Source organism: Chiloscyllium punctatum, unplaced genomic scaffold, assembly GCF_047496795.1.
Source record: "Chiloscyllium punctatum isolate Juve2018m unplaced genomic scaffold, sChiPun1.3 scaffold_319, whole genome shotgun sequence".
Lineage (NCBI taxonomy): Eukaryota > Metazoa > Chordata > Chondrichthyes > Orectolobiformes > Hemiscylliidae > Chiloscyllium > Chiloscyllium punctatum.
Window position 1 is genome coordinate 116,349 of NW_027310053.1, and position 13,496 is coordinate 129,844.

General features: G+C 45.5%; 1 non-coding gene across 1 annotated transcript; it reads left to right on the forward strand.

The window, feature by feature from the left end:
• The first annotated feature begins 11,430 nt into the window (after positions 1–11,430).
• On the forward strand, positions 11,431–11,512 carry trnal-uaa (transfer RNA leucine (anticodon UAA)). Its single transcript has one exon. It is a non-coding gene; the product is annotated as a tRNA-Leu (tRNA).
• The last annotated feature ends 1,984 nt before the right edge of the window (positions 11,513–13,496 follow it).

Consider the following 13,496-nt stretch of genomic DNA (forward strand, 5'->3'; position numbering starts at 1 on the left):
CGAAAGGGTTACAATATTTTGAGGAAGAAATAGCTCCACGTATCACATCCAAGTGGCAGACGTATTATCCGGTGAATGTGAGCCAAGTTTTACAGACTCCTGCCAGGTTCCAGGAAACCTCTCAGAAGCTCCTTTCTCCAACTATCCCAGAACGTCAGGCTTTTCATAGAGTTGGAATGGGGAATGAGGGATATTGGCAAATAAAGGGTCAAAGAATATGATAAAGAGTGAGGGAGATACACAGAGATAAAGACAGAAAATTAGAGACCCATCTTGAGGGAGACACTGAACAAACCAATTCTCAGGTCGACATGGCTGCTAATTGGCAAAAAAAAGGATTTTGATAACTATCCTAATTCGACCGATAAAACTGACCATTATCCCAGCATTGTGGTCTAGAAATGAAGAACTAATCTGGTTCTGTCGTTGTGAATCATTGTCTCTGTTTCTCCCCACAGATGTTGCCAGGACTATTCAGTTTGCACGTCAATTCTTGTTTTTGGTTCAGATATCCAACATCTGCATCTCTTGGTTTTCTGTTCAACTTTAAAACGCTTGACACAAAAGCGATTTTCTGCCAGTTTTGGAAAAGTGGTCAGAAATATTCTTACCACGATGTGTGTGCAGAACAAAGCTCGCATTCCTTGACCGGGAATAGAACCCGTGTCACGGCGGCGAGAGCGCCAAAAGCTGGTTACTAGACTACAAGGGAAGGCAGAAGGCAGCCTTGCATTTGTTCAGAATGAAAACACTTTTGCCTTTTCATTTCTGATTAGTCTTGCTGCAGATTAGGTCCTCCTTGCCTTCGAGCTTTCACAGAGTGGGAAGAGACCGTTCGGCCCATCGTACATTGCAGCTCATCAGGCATCCATGTATTCCAGTCCCAGTTTCTAGTTTTGGCTCAAAATGTTATGTGTCGTGATGTTTCCAGAGCAAATATCAATGCGATTCTCACTGTGAACTTAAACGCGTTTACACGACAATGGGACTGAGGTCTGACATGGTCACACTGTGTCGTAACCACCTTGAGGACCTGAACCTCATTTTCACCCACAGAGGGAGACACACAGAAACATATCCCGAGAGGAACAGAGGTCTCAGGATCATACCAGCTCCTTGTGCTTCTCTGGTCCACAAAAAAGCTTCTCTGACAAAGGCAGCTTTAGATGGAACACTCGCCAGTTTGACAGGCAATGAGAGATGTTGAGCTGAACTGGAATTTAAAATGGACAATAGACCTAAATGCAAGTTTTAAATTCGACATCACACTGATCCAAACCATTCAGATCCTCAGAACCTGACAAAACAGGACCAGCCATACACCTGTCTGACATTGAGCTGTAATGGAACCAAAAGCAACATTCCATTTGAATACACACTGATCCAATCCCTGCAGCTCGAAAGAACCTAAGAAAATAGCAACTTACAACATACAATTGGCTGAACTAACACGTTACACTCGAGACATGTAGGATGTAAACCTACAATCGTCTGATTCAAAGTCAGATGTTTTATCTATTGTTTCACTATCCGGATGCACACACACACACACGCTGGACACCTTTCCGTATGTGATGTAAACATGGAGATCTGGGAAATAACATTCATAAGGTGATCAACCAGCAAAGATAATCCACTTTGTGTAACACGGCCCGTCAATGGCAAAGCAAATACATTTGTCCTCAGGTACCTGCTTCTGTGTCTCCTGTTCTTCTGCTGGACGTCTCCAGCATTTTATTCACAGTCACTACGCTATCTTATGATGCACTCCACGGACATGTACTTTCATACTTGGATTTAGTGTCAATTCCAGTCAAGATCCTGAACAAATTCAGCGAGAATCCTCTGGTCATTTCCAACATGGAATTTGGAATCAGACGATTTGAACAAAGGCTTTATTGGGGCCGCCCCATCACCGCAGATCAACGCCTCAAAACGAGCCGCTGTTAGTATCAAACTGTTCTGTACCTTCCTGCAGTAAATCAGGTTAGCACAGTTCCGCTTTCTTCACATTGAAACCAGGGCAGCAATATGAATTGTTTGGAAACTTAGAGAGAGAAACATTGCTGCTGAAGAAGATGATGACGTGAAGATCATGCACAGATTCTGGACAGATCAGGTCACAAGTGTTACTGCCAGCTTCAGTAGGGTCACTGGTTCGGAGTCTGAGTTTGTACTGCCCAGACCGGGATACAATTCCCACTCAGGAAATGAAATTTTTTTTATCTTCTTGCGAGTTATCTGATTGAACACTAACTCCTGCTTCCTCACAGAACACCGACCCAGACCAACCCAGTGATTGTTTACATCTATCTAAAAGGACAATAGCAATAGATACATGAGAGAACTGTAACCACAAATCACCCATCTCTGAACTCGCCTTTCTGAGTTGGAAATATCTCGCTGCACATACAGTGCTTTTGGGTCTAGATCCTGGAACTCCCTCCCTAACAGTATCATGGCTGTACCTTGAGTTCTTCCAGGGTTCTGTAAAGTAACTCAACATCTCAATCTCTGGAGTAAATAGGGATGGACAGTGATTCCTATCTCATCGAGTTTCGAACAGGGTCATTAGATTCACTATCGCGTGGAAACAGACCCTTCAGCCCATCACTGTCCCTCCAGACAATAACCCACCCAGACCCATTTCCTTCTCGCGAATGCACCAAATACTTTTGGCAATTCAACATGACCAATTCACCCTAAACTACACATCTTTGAACTGCGGAACGAAGCCCACGCAGTCACGGGGAGAATGTGCAAACTCCATACAGACAGTGGCCGGAGGCTGGAGTTGAACTTGAGACCCTAGTGCTGTGAGCTGCAGTGTTAACCACTGATCCACCGTGCGACCCCGACGGTTTCAAGGTGGACACCTGCAAGTGATCGAGAGAAGTGATTCCGTGGAGCGCGGTGATTGAAATAAAATGAAAGGTGAATACGACTGGAAGGCTTGAATCAGTAAGTGAGAGAGGAGCTGGTGGAGCAAGGCTCAATGTTAGAACTAAAAGATCAGCCTATACTGCCCACTGTTTGTACTGACTCACACAACACTCCTGATCCATTCACCACAATGACCCTGTTCTCTTGGGGGGATATTCCCTCTGTACATATTAACGCAGTTCATGGGCTCCAGGAGGATGAACACATCCTCTTTATCCTGTCAGTTTAATGAAGATGGAGGGATCAGTTTGAACCCAATGCAAGAAGAGATTGCCTCTTTCTGTGCATTTTCACTGGGGAATGTCCAGCTGTGAACTATTCTTTTCTGTATAAGAGGAAGCTGATTTAAATTCTCACTGAGTAACTTTCAACCCGAAACAAATGTCCGAGTTACGCTGATTGAATAGTTAATGAACTGCAGATCGGGATTTGAAGAGCAGTGTCTGCGCTGTCTCCGTGGATTAATTAGTTAAAGCGCCTGGTAATAACCAGACCAGGACGGTGTCAAATCCTGGCGTTGCATGTCCTGTATATTGATGGTTCGTTACTTAACCATCCCGTAAATGCCATTTTGTTGATCCACCACACCGAAAGAGAAGGCTCAGAATCCTTCTGGTGTTTGCGCTCAGCCCATTGGGATTTCATGTTCCCACGTCCTACCGCCTCCTGTGGCCCCACCAGTCAACGCTCTATCTTTTAAATTCCAATTTAATTGTCCCTCCTTCTCACTTTGTTGGGAATAACGAGGTGAGGCAGGAGACACTGCAGATATCCCAGCAATGTTGTGGCAATGGCACACACACTGCAAGATGATACCCCTCCTTTTCTGCTGTCACCATTCATTCGTTCAATTGAAGCAAAGACTTCACTTCAATCGTATAATTGGGGTGAAAGTGTTTTTGTTTGGTGGATTATGAATTCTATTAAGAATTGTAAAAGCTCATCATATTTTGAGTGAAGAAATGTCACCTTACCACAGGCCTCAGTGACATAGACTCTACCCGGAGAATGTGAGGACAGTTCTACACACTCTACCCAGGGGCGGGGAAAGCCCGTCAGTAGGTCTACTCTCAAACTATCTCCGAATGTCAGACTTTTCAAAGAGCAGAAATGGAAAATAAGGGATATTGATAGACAGAGAGTGGGAGCATGTGGAAGAGAGTGAGGCGGATACACAGAGGAAATGATAGACGAGTAGAGACGCATATTAAGGGAGACCCTGAAAATAGAAACTCTCCATTTAAAATGGGTGCTCACTGACAGAAAGTGGAATAAAAAAGAACAATTTAAGGTCTGTGTTTCACCAGCTCAAGGCAACAGAATCAGCATTACACCCGGAAAGGTCGGTTGACATTCAGAAAGTTGACATTTCTCGGCTAATATAATATTCTGATAAATATGCTGATTTGCGAAGTAAACTGACAATTACTCTGGCATTAAAACAATAAAATACATAACTAGTCTGGTTCCATCGATCTAAAACATTAAACCTGTTTCTCTCCACAGATGCTGCCAAGTCTGCCGAGTTTCTCTGTCAATTTCCGTTTCTGATTCAGGTTTCCTGCATTCACAGTGCTTTGTTTAAAGTTACTCAGCAGTAAGTATGGGACAACACTTGATCAATCGTCAGCTCCATACTTCATTCCTCACAGCGCCAGAGACCCGGGTTCAATTCCCGCCTCAGGCGACTCTCTGTGCGGAGTTTGCACGTTCTCCCCGTGTCTGCATGGGTTTCCTCCGGGTGCTCCGGTTTCCTCCCACATTCCAAAGATGTGCAGGTCAGGTGAATTGGCCAGGCTAAATTGCCCGTAGTGTTAGGTAAGGGGTAGATGTAGGGGTATGGGTGGGTTACGCTTCGGCGGGGCGGTGTGGACTTGTTGGGCCGAAGGGCCTGTTTCCACACGGTAAGTAAGCTAATCTAATTCCCTGCTTCGGGAAGGCTGTCCCCACGATTAATGGTACGAGGAAAACTCCACTTGCTGCAACAGTGAGAAAACTGAATCCTCACCAGGAGGCGAACAGGGAAAGCAAAAAGAAAAGGCACTGTGTGTTTTCATCATGAAACCTCTTTTGTCTTTTCATCTGTGATCATTTTAGCTGCAGATTAGTTTCTCCCTTTCTTCCGATTTTTACAGCGTGGAAATGACCTTTCGGCCCATCTGCAGTGCGGGTCATTGGACTTCCATCTATTCTAGTCCCAGTTCCCATAAACCTGCGTTTCTGATGTTACCAGGGCGAATCTAAATGGGATTCTCCCTGTGACCTTAAATGACCCAACAATGGGACTGAAGTTGGACATGGTCACATTATGTTGTATCACCGCCGAGGAACTCCACCTCATATTTACCCACAGATGGAAACAAACAGAGGGCTCAGGATTAGTCCCGTTCCATATGCTTCACATCCGCCAGTTTCTCCGACCAGCTCACCGCAGGTGGTCAAAGAGGTCTGCAGCACAGAAAAGGCCCTTCGGGCCATCAAGTCTGCACCAGTCGAAGACTGGCCCCTGACTGTTTTCATCTCGTTTTCCAACGGTTGAGTCGTCGCTCCAACAAAGTTGGGATGGAATTGTTCAATTCATAGTTTCTCACCTTTCTTTGGGGATTTCTGCGTGTTGTACCCTGAAAGACAGAGGGTTGGAGATTGCCCCCATTCCCAACCTGTCTGAAATGTCTTTTTTCCTGTCTCCTGTGTTTTGTATGTGAAAGATGAAGATAGGGTGAAATCTCCCTTTTTATTTGTTGACATTACTGAATCGCAACCAGTAGGATTCCAGGCTGTGAGGGTAAAGCTAAATGAATTTCAAGTCCATTGCCTTAAACACGCATCGACGATTAGAGAACCACACTGTTCTCTTCATTTTCCAGGTGTCTCTCATTGTGGAGCTGAGAAAGAGTGAATCATTATCGGGTTGGTTTGAATCCAATCACTTCACAGTTTGTAAAAGCGTTAAATGTTGGCCCATGGTGGGTCTGGTTGTATCATCCTGATAGATGGAACGGACATTCATTTAAAACCAAGAACAGGAATTGAATGAGAAACTCAGCAGATCTTACAGCATCTATGCAGAGAAAATCAGAGACAACATTTCTAAACTTCATCAGAACTCGGTAATCTCCCACAGGCCCTGCCAAACCTGTTAGATTCGACAGCAGCTTCTGTTTTTGCTTCAGATTCCAAGAATCCACAGTTCTTTACATGAACCATTAAAGCAATGCAGAAACTTCTTTGTGGTTCCTCACACGAAAGGGTTCCGTTTGGAGAACATTTTCCTGACCCCACTCGACACACGAAACTGTGCAGCATCCAAAACAGATGCAGCAAGAACAACCATCGCTGTTGCCCTGGGGGCTCTTGAACCAGGAACCTTTTATTTAACAGTCGAATGCAGTGAAACTTCTAACCTAACACCTTGCACGATCCTCTAAAGCAGGCTGTGACTGACTTCCCACTTCAGTCTACCCTTCCCAGAACGCCAACTGTCCTCTATCAGTTTTACTTTGCCAGAATTTAGACTGGGACATTCATTATGGCGACATGGGAACAGTCTGATCCCAACCACTACAGACACACCCATGACACTGGGAACCAGCTCTCCTCCAACCGGGACCATCTCCCTTCGAGCCTCCCAGTGTCTTGTGTGGTCCCGAGTTATTTCATTGATCTAGAGTCCAGATGAGATTTGTATTCCTCATGTACAGGAACGAGAATTCTTTCAATGTCTCCGATCAATTTATGTGGCGTCCTCTTCAAGAAGTGGAAGGTGTCTTGACTGTTTCTGCTCAGCCCGACAGTTCACCCTTCTTCATTCTCCTCTGATTCCATTTCCCAAAGAGTTCCCGAAGATTCACAAAGCTGGAAACTGTGTTATAAGGGATGCGCCTTTAACATTTGTGCACCTGCCAACTGACGATATTTTCCCAAAATCTCTTCACAATCCTCTGTCTTACACCGTGTCCAGGGATGAGAAGTCCCGTTTTGTGGAGAGATTCCCAATGCTGGTGAGTTTCTCTTTGGAGTAAAGATGGTTAACCGGCAATTTCCTGCGGCTGTTTATAATGATGGGAGTGGGAACCGTGGGCATGGGCACTTTGACGAGCAGGACCAAGTGTTACCCCTGACCAGAGGCAGTGAACAGAGGGACTGGGATTAAAGGAATCGAATGAAAAGCAGCACGTGTGCGCAGTACATTCAAAGAATACTGCAGGAGCTCGATGGGTCCAGCAGTATCTGTGAAAAGAGAAACAGAAAGAACGGTTGGAGTGTGGTATATTTCTGATTAGGAACTCGACCAGCCTCTGTCTAATCAAATAACTGGCCTGGCTTTGCTGACATGCGATTTCTGAAGTCTGAGCGAGAATGTGCCCGACAGGAAGTTGTTCAAGATGGAGTCGGCAGGATTTGACCCTGCGTGGGGTCACATTAATGGATTAATAACCCATTGCCTTAATTACTCGCCTCCGAATACCCTTGCGTACAAGTGGCTTAATATCTCTTCTAGAATGGAGAGTTGTAACCTGAAACACCAGTATTTGGCTTGTCCCGTCCGCTGCATGACCCCAGTATTCACTGTCACCCTCTCTTGGTTCAGAACGGAGGAGGATGCTGGGAGATCAAGTTGAATGACACCCACATTGATGAGAGGTAAAGGGGATGGGAAGGATCCATTTTCATGTGCAGAGAGCTTCATAAACACAGCAGTGCACCGAGTGTCCTTGTGTTTGACTAGCACTTACACCGCCAGCTGAATTACAGCCATTGTAGTGCTCTTGAAGAAGACTCTCCATGGGCAAATCTAATGTGAAAAATCAGCTCTAATTGGTTAATCAGGTATCAAAATATGAAATGTTTTCAAGTACTCACAGCTGGCAGTAGAGAGTGTAGATCTACCTTCAGGGGTTCATTCTGCTCTGATTTACACCCAGGATAATGTGGGACTAGAGGGCCTCATCACAGCGGAAGGGGTCAAACATTGAAGACTCTGATGGGGAGGATATTCTCTCTATGAGAGGGTAGCAAATCAGTGGAATTCTTTCCAACAGAGGGCCCTCAAGGCTAGGTATTTTGACGGCTGAGATAGACAGACATTTAGTCAATTCGCATAAAAGGGCCAGGGAGATAAGGCTGAGAAGGGGAGTTGAGGGTTAAACAAATCAGCCCGTGATCTCATTGAAAACCCGCCGACTTGATAGGCGAAAATGCTTCCAACTGCTCTAATATCTTTGCTGTCAGTTGGAAGATGCTAAACCCCACTGTAAACGAAGGAAAGCACAAAGTTAGGAAGAGATGACTGCAGACACACGGAGTCACAATTATTTATTGAAAGGAAAATCAAACTGTCAATTTGCCAGATTTCTTTGCTAAAGTGGGCGGTAGAGTTGACCAAGGGAGCTGTTGATTTGAGTGTTCTTAGATATGAAACAAATATGAAACATTTGTTTTCTGGCAAAAATACATGGCCTTTTCTGATGCTCACAATGAAAGAGATGGTTTCCAAGAAAAGACAGAGACTAAGTCACCTGTAAAGTAATCGATAGCCAAGATATGGCTCTCGTTGTTATACGGGACATATGTGATTTATTGATTATTGTTCTCCAAACTTCCTTTACAATGGAACCGGGGGTGGGAGCGGGGAATTAAACCCACCCATTTTTATTGCTATCTTTTATCACTCACACACAGTGTTTATTTCTTGTACATTTTATTTCACATTGTGGTTACTGCGAGTGGGCTTGTAAACTGCATCTGCCGGTGAGTTCTTTCCTCACTCTTCCTAATCTCTTCCAAAACACATTCTGCATCCTTATCTCCGGAATGAAGGTAATCTCTAACCATTGTACAAGTGTCACTAAAACCTCTGCATTTCACACGCCTCTGTATGCCATCTCCCAATATTAATTGATACTTTACTGTGTTGCAATGGTGCATAATATGTGAAAAACAAAATAGAGACAGGCGGACCTGGGTGTCCAACGCACGTTATTGCAGCTAAACCGCAGATGACTGCCCACAATCCGATCACGGAAACACGCACCGATCCATCAGGCAACACAGAATAAGCTCAGCACTAGAGGACATGTCAGGATCAGCACCAGAAACACAACAGAAATATTTCTCTGCGCTGCTATGTTGGATGTATTTCTCAATGAGCAATAGGGAGTTCCATGTGTTCCATCAGGAGTGACGTCACACCCGGAAGTAACCAGTGTCACAGACGGTCATGTGATCCAAGTTCCAAGCCCCGGAATCCGAGACACTCAGTGCCCTGTGGACAGCTCCAAGGAACAGCCGTCCGTTGAGTTTATGGGTTAGTTGAACTTTGTGAATGCAGCTCGCTCGTTGTCGGCCTGTTTCTCCGATATAGTGTTTCATGCAGTCGCTGCGTGGAATCTACACAACCAGGTTTGTACATGATGGGTATTGGGTGTTGTGTTCTGGGGAGTTTTGTCTGAGTGAGGCTGTCGGTTTATGTGTCTGTTGTAACCCAGTGTGTTCAGAGGAGTCTGACTGTCAGTTCCCAGCAATTTATTTTTATAAAGGGGTGCCTGTTCTTCAAATTGCCTGGTGGCATATCCTCGTTGCGAATTTCGTGTGCCAGATATCTGGGAATGAAATCGTGGGGATATCCATTCTTGGCAAAGAAATTGTGTGACAGTCCCGAATTGTCACGGACCAGCTGTCCCGAGTAGCAATCCGTCCAGACGGCAAGGTTTGGTGAGAACAGCACAATAGTAATAGGACAGGGCAAACAGAAGGCAGACAGAGAATTTCTCGAAGCAGGGCAATCATCCGCGGATTCCATCAATAAACAGATTCATCTGGACCCAGTCTTTACCCCAAAAACCGGAAGCAGCAGGAATGAAACCAAATCAATTCCAACTGCCCCAGGACAGCAGCGCTTCACAACAGACTCTGCAGCCCTGAGGATGTCACCCAGAAATGTGAGGAAAATGCTGCAAACCATCTTCCCAGCTCCGCCAAACATTCCAACACCAACTCCAGGAGGCACACGGACTCCACATCTTTCTGATCCTAAACGCTCCGGTTTTCTGCAGCAGATTATTGTACCCTGAACCCCCAGGATCAAGGTGAGGATACCAACCCGTACACGGCCAGGAACGGCAGTGAGAGTGAGGGCAACAGCTGCCATTGTCGTATGGACAGCCACTAACACTCCCTTTGAAAAGGACTTTGTCCATATGAAAGTCTGTACAGCAGTATAACCCGGGGCCCAAACAGACTGTGCTGGGGATTCATATTCCAGACAATTTACGGTGGGCACCGTTTTCCCTGAAAGTGAGTGGGGATTGATATTTCATTGCTGATGTGAAACCAGATCCTACACTGAATCTGCTCGCCGGTTTTTGTTGCTGTGGTGAAACGGTGGGCAATCACGGTGTGAAACGTTGTTCTAGCTCTCTGGTTTCCTTCATTCCTGTCCTGGTCAGGGAGGCTGGGGATTGGTCCTCTCCATCAGATGGAGGTACCAGCGCATTGTTGACCCAATTTCATCAAGAATGGAATTGGTCATCTTCACTTCTCATGGTTCATTGTTGTTCTGTTTTGTTGTATGTTACTTGAGCACTTTCTAGGACTTGACAATGCATTCAAGCTCCAGTCTGTTTGGAAGCACGGTTTGGAATTGTCTCGCTGCAGTACATGACATAGACGAATCGCACTCCATAAAGTCAGCATGCCAGTGTGTCTGGCAATGGTTCCGCCTTTTCTGTTTTGCTTCTGTTCCACGCTAAGAGCTGTCAGTTTTTGGATTCGCTGGAGTGCTGAGGGGGTAACACAATTTGTGTGGATTTTTCTTCAGGCCAAACTCCACCCTCCAGGAAAAATAGCCAAACGCGCTGAGTAACAATCAGCACGCGTTTTGTTTAGCAAATGGTCTATTCAAACTGGTGTCAGCTTCTGGAGCGTCTCAGAGTTGCCAAGCACGGAAACAGACCCTGTTATCTAACTTGCCACTGCTAAACAAATAACCGAAATTAATCTAACCATATTTGCCAAAATTTGTCCCTTATCTCTCCGAACCCTTTCAGATGCCTTTGAAATGTTGTGAGCGCACCAGTCTCTGACACTAAATATGACAATTCATTCTGTACACACGGAAATGTCTGTGTTCAAAACAAGTGTCCCTCACATCCCCTTTAAATGTTACTGTTCTCACATTAAACCAATGTTATCTCACTTTGAACTCATGCGCCTTGAGAAAAATTACTCCCTGACTCTTTTCTCTGTCCGTCTGCCTCATGTCTTTATAAAATTCTGTAAGGCCATTCCTCAGCCCTGAAGCTCCAGGGAAAACTATCGAAGCCAATTCAGCTTCGTGCTATTGTCCAAACAGTGCAAACCTTGGAAACCCTTTCAAATATTTTCGAAATTGTTCCACGCTCGTTCCTGAATGCGCGATCTGTTCGTGACTGAAGTGAAGCGATGCTGAAACGCTAGTAATGAGATTTTGGCGCTTTGCGCTTTTGTGGTAGCGTGGCCGAGTGGTCTAAGTCGTTGGATTTAAGCTCCAGTCTCTATGGAGTCGTGGGTTCGAATCCCACCGCTACCAGCGGTTGCTCCGCTGCAAGCAGCTGAGCATAGCAGATCCTCTGCAGGCCGTCTGCGTTTTCGTTGTTGTGTTTGCCGCTGCTCAGGTCAACTCATTCCGACTGAGTCTGAAAACAGTGTGAGTCCTTGCTGTCGGACTCTCCTCAACCACTCTGCTTTCGGATATCGAGACAGAGTCCTCACAGTCCAGGCTTTCTCTATTCTTCCTGCCAACAACTTTTCCCACTTCTTATTTGCGAGACAGGAGTTTTGTTTATGAAACGTTCCAAGACCAGGAACAATCCTCTGAAGCCGTTTCCAATTAAAAGTGGAATGGTTGTCTCTTTCACACGGGAAGAGCCGTTCCTGGGGAAGGATTTTCCATGTACTGGGTCCCAGGGCTGAGCAGGAAGCCGCTGATTGAAGCTGCAGTAGCCGCTTTCTGTTGGCAGCGGGGCCTTGGAGAGATTGGGGCCACATCCAGCTGCAGACTCGGGTGAGTTCTCGTGGTTGCAGTCTCGGGACATGGTTGGTCTCAATGCTTGAACTGAAATAATTGAGGCTCAGTGCGAAGGGAGGGCTCGAACCACCAAACTTTCAGACAAATGAGCTGACTATTTGAGACACAGAAACTGGCCATGCATATATCCGAAAGCAGAGGGGTTGAGGAGGCTTGGACTGCAAGGACTCACACTGTTTTCAGAGTCAGTCTGGATCAGAGGCCTGGGCAGCTGCAAACACAACAACTAAAAGGTACAGGGCCTTCAACGTTCATGTGCCTGCAGCAAAACAGCAGAGACCCTGGTAGCGGTGGGATTCGAACCTGCGATTCGATAGAGATTGAAACGTAAATCCAAAGCCGTAGATCACACGGCCACGCTGTCTTACAGAACGTGACTATCAAAATTCTCATTACTCGTGTTTCAGCGTCGCTTCACTTCAGGCACGAACAGATCACACATTCAGAAACGAACGTGGTGCAATTTCGAAAGTATTTGAAAGGGTTTCCAAGGTTTGCACTGTTTGGACAATAGCACGAAGCTGAATTGTCTTCGACAGTTTTCCCTGGAGCTTCAGGGCTGAGGAATGGCCTTACAGAATTTTATAAAGACATGAGGCAGACGGACAGAGAAAAGAGTCAGGGAGTAATTTTTCACAAGGCACATGAGTTCAAAGCGAGATAACATTGGTTGAATGTGAGAACAGTAACATTTAAAGGGGATATGAGGGACACTTGTTTTGAACACAGACATTTCCGTGTGTACAGAATGAATTGTCATATTTAGTGTCAGAGACTGGTGCGCTCACAACATTTCAAAGGCATCTGAAAGGGTTCGGAGAGATAAGGGACAAATTTTGGCAAATATTGTTTAGATTAATTTCGTTTATCTGTTTAGCAGTGGCAAGTTAGATAGCAGGGTCTGTTTCCGTGCTTGGCAACTCTGAGACGCTCCAGAAGCTGACACCAGCTTGAATAGACCATTTGCTAAAAACGCATTCTGTTTGTTACTCAGCGCGTTGGGCTATTTTTCCTGGAGGGTGAGTTTGGCCTGAAGAAAAATACCACACAAATTGTGTTACCCCCTCAGCACTCCAGCGAATCTAAAAACTGACAGCTCTTAGCGTGGGACTGAAGCAAAACAGAAAAGGTGGAACCATTGCCAGACACACTGGCATGCTGACTTTGAGGTAGTGCGAGTCGTCTATGTCATGTACTGCAGCGAGACAATTCCAAACCGTGCTTCCAAACAGACTGGAGCTTTAATGCATTGTCAAGTCCCAGAAAGTGATCAAGTAACATACAACAAAACAGAACAACAATGAACCATGAGAAGTGAAGATGACCAATTCCATTCTTGATGAAATTGGGTCAACAATGCGCTGGTCCCTCCATCTGATGGAGAGGACCAATCCCCAGCCTCCCTGACCAGGACAGGAATGAAAGAAACCAGAGAGCTAGAACAACGTTTCACACCGTGATTGCCCACCGTTTCACCACAGCAACT